Source organism: Nycticebus coucang, chromosome 22, assembly GCF_027406575.1.
Source record: "Nycticebus coucang isolate mNycCou1 chromosome 22, mNycCou1.pri, whole genome shotgun sequence".
In the NCBI taxonomy this organism is placed as follows: Eukaryota; Metazoa; Chordata; class Mammalia; order Primates; family Lorisidae; genus Nycticebus; species Nycticebus coucang.
The window spans coordinates 17,814,074-17,821,525 of record NC_069801.1 but is presented as its reverse complement, the minus strand read 5'-3'; positions in this window follow the sequence as shown (position 1 = coordinate 17,821,525).

Below are 7,452 nucleotides of genomic sequence, written 5' to 3'. Positions count from 1 at the left end.
TGTTGCATATCTTGGCTCCAGCTCCAACCCTAGAAGGCAGGGTTGTTTGCTGTGGTTTGATTTCTATTTTTCTAAGCATTTTCTTATCATCGTCTTATTTTATCCCTTATAAACCTTTCAAAGTCCTAAGTCATGGATGGGGCAGCTGAGGCCCAAGAGAAGAACTTTGGCTAAGAACTCAGAGTGAGTGACAGAGCCAGTCCCAGGTATCAACACACTTCAGGAGCCCCTCTGAGATCAAGTGCTGTGGGCGCTTTTTTGGCACTAGGTTTTGTGCTAAGTGCTTCTTCACAGCAGTTTTATAAAGTAAGTGTTTGTCCCCACTTTCCAGATGAGGAAACAGTTTCAGGAAGGCAAAGTAACTCGCCCAAGACACACAGCCCGTAAGGGCCAGAATCATGATTTAATTATGGCTATCAGATTGCAAAATGTGATTTTATAATTTAATACCTGGAGGCCTTTGGGGTTTTGCAGTTTGGAGGTTTGCATTTGCTTAAGTGGCCCAGTGGACAGCCTCTCTGTGCCTCCATTGCTGTAGTGTTATGCCCCAAAGCAGGGAGTGATTACCAAGGCTGAGCCCTGCACTCAACTCCCTCAGCCCAGCAGCTTGGGTCCAGGGGCTTCACACAGCAGGGCACACAAGGCCCTCCGGCTGAAGCATGATCTTCACAGAGTGCCCTTCCCCATCCCCAAAGCCCATTGTCTCCCCAGGAGACAATACAGATAAAGGACCCAGCCTAGTGGGCTGCCTACATCAATCTGTAACCATGGAAACCCCTAGGGAGACAATTCTAAAGCCACCCCCCAACCTGCAGCTGTGGCTCCAGGAAGCCAGCCTCCAGCAGGAGGGGAATTGCTGATAATTACCACCCCCCTCCACTGCCACAACCAAATGGGACACAGCTGGGCCCCCTCCACTTACGTTTCCCCCACCCTCCCAGATCCAGATCTGGTGTTGGTAAAGGGGCCTTGGATGGCTTTAAGGCCTAAAACCCCTATTTCTTTTGCAAGGGTCAGCTCTTTGGGGTTCCACACTAGTGAGATATGTCCTTGATCCCTGGGTTGGACACAGGGAAAAAGGGGCTCAGGAGAATTCTTTACTGTTGAATGGTAAACTAGTCACCTGGGTAGGGCTTAAGGTCTTCAGTGCATGACTTCCCTCTGGTGGCCAATAGCTGCAATTGTCCATGCTGGAGAAGCGCCCTCCCACCAAAACAACAAAAAAAGATGACCTCTTTCTTCTTCCTGGGTATCCAGTAGGGGTCCAGATACCCATTCACATTAGATCTAATCCTCCAAATACCCCGTGAGGTGAGTGTTTTTATCCTACTTACACATGCTGAAGTCTAGGCTTCCCGAGAATATCCAGAAGGAGAATAGCAGAGGGGCTGAGAAGATGAACCCAGACAGCCCTGACTCAAAACCTAAACCACGGTCACCAGCCCTTGGGCCTTGGGGCAGATTACCTAAATGTGCTGGATCTCAGTTTCTTCATCTGTAAAATGGGAGTGATGATAATACATGGCTCACGTGGGTGTTAGAGAAACTTATGCATGAAGGTTTATAAGCCTTCAGACAGGAGACCCACAGAGTAAATAAAATTCAGGACCCTGGGAGGAAAAGCAGAAAGAGGGACAGAGGGAGGGGGGTGGAGCCTTGGTGTGTGTCACACTTTATGGGGGCAAGACATGATTGCAAGAGGGACTTTACCTAACAATTGCAATCAGTGTAACCTGGCTTATTGTACCCTCAATGAATCCCCAACAATAAAAAAAAAAAAAAGAAACTACAATGGGTACCACTGTATATCACTCATATAGTAAAATGAAAATACTGACAATATCAAGTGTTGACAAGAAGACAGAGTAACTGGAAATCTCATAGTTTGTTGCTGGGAATTTATGTTGGTTCAACTGTTTTGGAAAATTGTTGGGCAGTCTCCATGTGTACCATTTAACAAAGCTTTTGTAGTCCTAGCTGTATACCCAAGAGAATTGAGTGCAGTGAATACCAAAAGACATGTAAAAAATGTTCATAGCAACTAGACTTATAACACCCCAAACCAAAAAATATTTTAATAATGAAAAATGAAAACAGAATTTGCAGTTTATTTGCATCATAGATATGAATAGATATGGATAGATATACTTTTATATATATTCATCTCAGAATGTAAGTATAGTAGGAGATGAGGTCCTTGTTTTTTGGATGTATTCTGATGATCACCTCTCATTTTGTGCCTCGTCCTTTATCTCTCTTTATCATGAATTCTGTTGAATAAAGTTCTCAATTTTGATAAGTTACAATCTAAAAAAAAAAAAAAAAATTCAGGACCCTGACATTTCTTAAGTTCTGTTCACGTCATGTCATGTCATCAGACTACTTTGGGCTGCAGTTCCTTCACCTTAAAATGGGCTAACTGTGGCTTCCTCATAGGGCTGTTGTGATAATTGAAGTGGATCTGGGATATGAATGTGTTTGCTTTGCTATTAGCATTTTTTGGTTGTTGTTGCAGTTTCTGGATGGGGCTGGGTTTGAACCCGCAACCTCTGGCATATGGGGCCAGTGCCCTACTCCTTTGAGCCACAGGCACTGCCCTGCTATTAGCATTTTATTTTTTAAGAGACATCTCACTGTGTTGCCCAGGCTGGTCTTGCACTTCTGAGCTAATTTTTGATCTGCCTGTGGGTGGAGGAATGATCACAGTGGTGAGGCAGTACAGGGAGAGGAAGGTTAGGAAGTGGGAAGTTGAACCTGGAGAAAGAGATATATGAGAATTCTGGCTCCTATGGTGACCTCTTTGGCCTCACAGGGTACACTGACTCAGCATTTCCCTCCATCCAGAGTGACAGAGAGACTCTGACAGCACCCACAGACTTTTCTGGGAAGAGATTGTGAGTGGTCTTTCACCTATTCCAAAAACCTTTCACTGGGTTTAGTTCAATAAGCTGTCATTGTGTTCATACTCTGCAATGGGCAGTGGGCTGGATATTGGAATATGAAGACAAAGAAGACAAGGAGAAGCTTAAATGTGGTGGAGAGGACAGAACACAAAAACAACTGTGAGTACAATGTGAAATGATGATACGCTGAGATTCCCAACAGGAGGTGGGGAGCAGAGCTCAGAGCCAGCCTCTGAAAGATGCGTGGTATATCACCAACCATTCTGTGGCCAACACTGGATTCCAAAGACTGAAAGTCTTTGCTTATTCCAAAGGAGTTCTAAGTCTTATTCTTCAATTTAGTAATTGATCTAGATTCTTAGTTTTGTTGTCCCAGGTTTCAATTCTGTTAGTCTGATGGGTTAAAATATACTCTTGTTTTTTTTTGAGATAGAGTCTTACTTTGTCAACCTTGATAGAGTGCTGTGGCGTCATAACTCACATCAACCTCAAACTCTTGGGCTCAAGTGATGGCCTTGCCTCAGTCTCTCAAATAGCTGGGATTACAGGCACCCACCACAATGTCCAGATATTTTTAGAAATGGGGTTTTGCTCTTTCTTGCTCAGGCTGATCTCAACTCATGAGCTCAGGCGATCTACCCACATTAGCCTCCACATTAGTGTGAGCAACCATGCCCTGCCTGCTTTTTTTTTTTTTTTTTTGAGACAGAGTCTCACTTTGTTACCCTTGGTAGAGTGCCACGGCACCATAGCTCACAGCAACCTCAAACTCTTGGGCTCAAGCAATTATCTTGCCTTAGCCTCCCAAGTAGCTGGGACTACAGGCCCCCGCCATAATGCCCAGCTATTTTTAGAGATGGGGTCTCGCTCTTGCTCAGGCTGGTCTCAAACTCCTGAGCTCAAGCAATCCACACATCTCAGCCTCTCAGAGTGCTAGGATTACAGGCATGAGCCACCACACCCGGCTAAAATACACTCATTTTTATTAAGTGTTGTTTGAGATCACACATGGATATGGGGTACATGGCACTCTCAATGACTCGTTTAGTCAAAAGAAAGAAAAGAGGCTTGGGCGGCACCTGTGGCTTGAAGGAGTAGGGTGCCAGCCCCATATGCCAGTGGTGGTGGGTACAAACCCAGCCCCAGCCAAAAACTGCAAAAAAGAAAAGAAAAGAAAAAAAAGAGGCTGGGCGCCCGTAGTTCAGTGGTTAGGGCTCTGGCCACATGCTCTGGGACTGGTGGGTTTGAACCTGATCCAGGCCTGCTAAACAAACAAACAAACAAACAAAGTAGGGCCGTGCCTGTGGCTCTAAGGAGTAGGGTGCTGGCCCCATGTCAGAGGTGGCGGGTTCAAACCCAGCCCTGGCCAAAAAAAAAACTGCATAAATAAATAAATAACTTAATATATAAAAAAAAAAAAGGGCGGCACCTGTGGCTCAGTGAGCAGGGCACTGGCCCCATATACCGAGGGTGGCAGGTTCAAACCCAGCCCTGGCCAAACTGCAACCAAAAAATAGCCGGGCGTTGTGGCGGGCGCCTGTAGTCCCAGCTACTCGGGAGGCTGAGGCAGGAGAATTGCCTAAGCCCAGGAGTTGGAGGTTGCTGTGAGCTGTGTGACGCCACGGCACTCTACCGAGGGCAATAAAATGAAACTCTGTCTCTACAAAAAAAAAAAAAAAAAAGTAGCCTGGTGTTGTGGAGGGTGCCTGTAGTCCCAGCTACTTGGGAAGCTGAGGCAAAAGAATCGCTTAAGCCCGAGAGTTGGAGGTTGCTGTGAGCTATGATGCCACAGCACTCTACCTAGGGTGACACAGTGAGACTCTGTCTCAATTAGAAAAAGGAAGGAAGGGAGGGAGAGAGAGAAGGAAGAAAAGACAAACATGTGTCTGAGAGCAGAACAGTTTTCCTATGGGAGAGGTGGAGAGAGAGATGTCAAACAGAACTGCGTGGGCAGACAGGGAGCAGAGAGGCCAGAGGGGGAGTCAGAAAAGGGTTTGATCACAACCTAAGACTCATGTGTGAAGGGGCTGAAGATCAGCTAGGCCATGGTGGGGAGTTACTTGCCAGACTATAAGCTAGACAGTGACAAGGACGGGTGTGTGTTTTAGGGAATCCCTCAAGAAAAGGAGTGAATAAACTGATAATTACACAATTTATATGTGGCTATGTGGCGCTTCTCCCAAGCTGCTCTGGACACTTCTACTGGGACCTGAATCCTATGGCCTTCCTCCTACATGGGACCGACTCACCAGGATGCAACATCTGTGAAAAACATCTCTGGGGTCTGGAAACATCTGGAAAGAATCTGCCAATCTGGTGCCATGGTCTTCTCCGCAGGGCTGCATGGTTCACATCCTTTTCTCCTCCCCAAGCCCATGAGGGGTTAGTTAACCTCGTGTACAAGAGGAAGATAGATGATACCTCCCAGGCTTTGGCTGGTGCTGGAGCCCACCTCTAGATGGCAGCCTTAACCTTCAAACCTCACAGGTCTGAGACAAGGGAGAAGGAACTAACGAACAGCAAAGGCTTACAGCGGGCGGATAGCCAGGTGCTGTGTGCTTGGTCTTTGAGGGGCACAACCATCCTGTCAGGTGCACGTCATTATCTCCATTTTAGAGTTGAGAAAATTAAGGCTCTGAGAGGTGAAGTCTTGTCCAAAGTCACACAGATAGACGTGCACAGTGGAAACTGGCTTCTCTGAGCCTCACAGTCCTCCTCTGTACAATGTGACTCACCTACCTCTCACAAACACTAATCTTTTTCTTTTTGAGACAGAGTCTCACTATGTTGCTCTTCGTAGAGTGCTATGGCGTCACAGCTCACAGAAACCTCCAACTCTTGGGCTCAAGCAATGCTCTTGGGGTGGCACCTGTGGCTCAAGGAGTAGGGTGCCGGTCCCATATGCCGGAGGTGGCAGGTTCAAACCTAGCCCTGGCCAAAAACCAAGCAATTCTCCTGAGTAGCTGGGACTACAGGCACCTGCCACAATGCCTGGCTATTTTTAGAGATGGGGGGTCTCACTCTAGCTCAGATTGGTCTTGAACTCATGAGCTCAGTTAATCCACCTGCTTCAGCCTGCCAGATGCTGAGATTATAGGCATGACCTACCACACCCGGAGCCCAGAATAATGCAATGATATGCCCAAGAGCACACAGTTTATGGAGTGTCAAGGCTAGGAATTTTATTTATTTATTTATTTTTGTAGAGACAGAGTCTCACTTTATGGCCCTCGGTAGAGTGCCATGGCATCACACAGCTCACAGCAACCTCCAACTCCTGGGCTTAAGCAATTCTCTTGCCTCAGCTTCCCAAGTAGCTGGGACTACAGGCGCCCGCCACAACGCCCAGCTATTTTTTTTTGGTTGCAGTTCAGCCAGGGCCGAGTTTGAACCCGCCACCCTCGGTATATGGGGCTGGCGCCTTACCCGCTGAGCCACAGGCGCCGCCCCTCTTATTTCTTTTTTAATAATGTTTTTTCTCCAGTTACCAAAGTGATATGTGTTTATTGTAGGAGAAGCATAAAGAAGATAGAGCAGAGATTTTTCTCTGTTCTTTCCCACAGCTCTCATCTAGGTTCTGTGATTTGGGATTCATTGTGACATGGGAAGGCTAGAACAGAGGGTCTGTGCTTCAGGAAGCTTCTATCAGGTGTTTCATATTCTGATAAATGAGACTGAGTGGAGGGAATCTGAGATTTTTTTCAAGAGAATATACACTAGAGATGAGATATATCAGCTGGAATGGAAGTTTGCTTTAGTTTGGGGACTTTTCTAGCACTGTTTGGGCTTGCCTGGAACTGGGGATCCTCACTTAACCAGATCTGTAGCTTCAAGCAAGTCATGGCTTCCTCTAGTGGAAAATAGTACTAAACATCCCTAACTCATCCAGTTGTGGGATGCACTCTTTCCCTGTCCCAACAATGTCAGCAGCACCGCAGTCCCTGGCTCCTTGGCAGAATGTACCCTCCTTCACATGCTGGAGGGTTAAGTTCTTTGTTCAAAATAGCTCAGTGCTTTGGGAGACACAGATCTGAGTTCAGATCCAGATTTCATCTTTAACCAGCTCTTGGTCAAGCCCCTTTCAGAGGTGTCCAAGCTTTTTCTTTTCTGCTGCGTGTTGGAAGAAGAGGAGTTGTCTTGGGCCACACATTAAATTCAGAAACACTGGGCAGTGCCTGTGGCCCAAAGGAGTAGGGCACCAGCCCCATATACCGCAGGTGGTGGGTTCAAACCTGGCCTCAGCCAAAAACTGCAAAAATAAATAAATACGTAAATAAAATAAAATAAAAATAAATTCACAAACACTAACAAAAGCTAATGAGTTATAAAAGAGAGAGAAAGGTCTGTGCATAATTTTTGGGATACGCAACACCACAAATGAACAAAACAGTCCTCAAATAATCCACATGTGGCCCATGAACCACAGGTTGGACCCCCCTGCCTCAGGCTCAGTTTCCTTATCTGTGTTAATAGGGTAGACAGGAGGTTTCAACAAAATAATGCATATAAAGTACCTAGCTGGGTGTTTACACCTAGGAAGTTTTCAGGA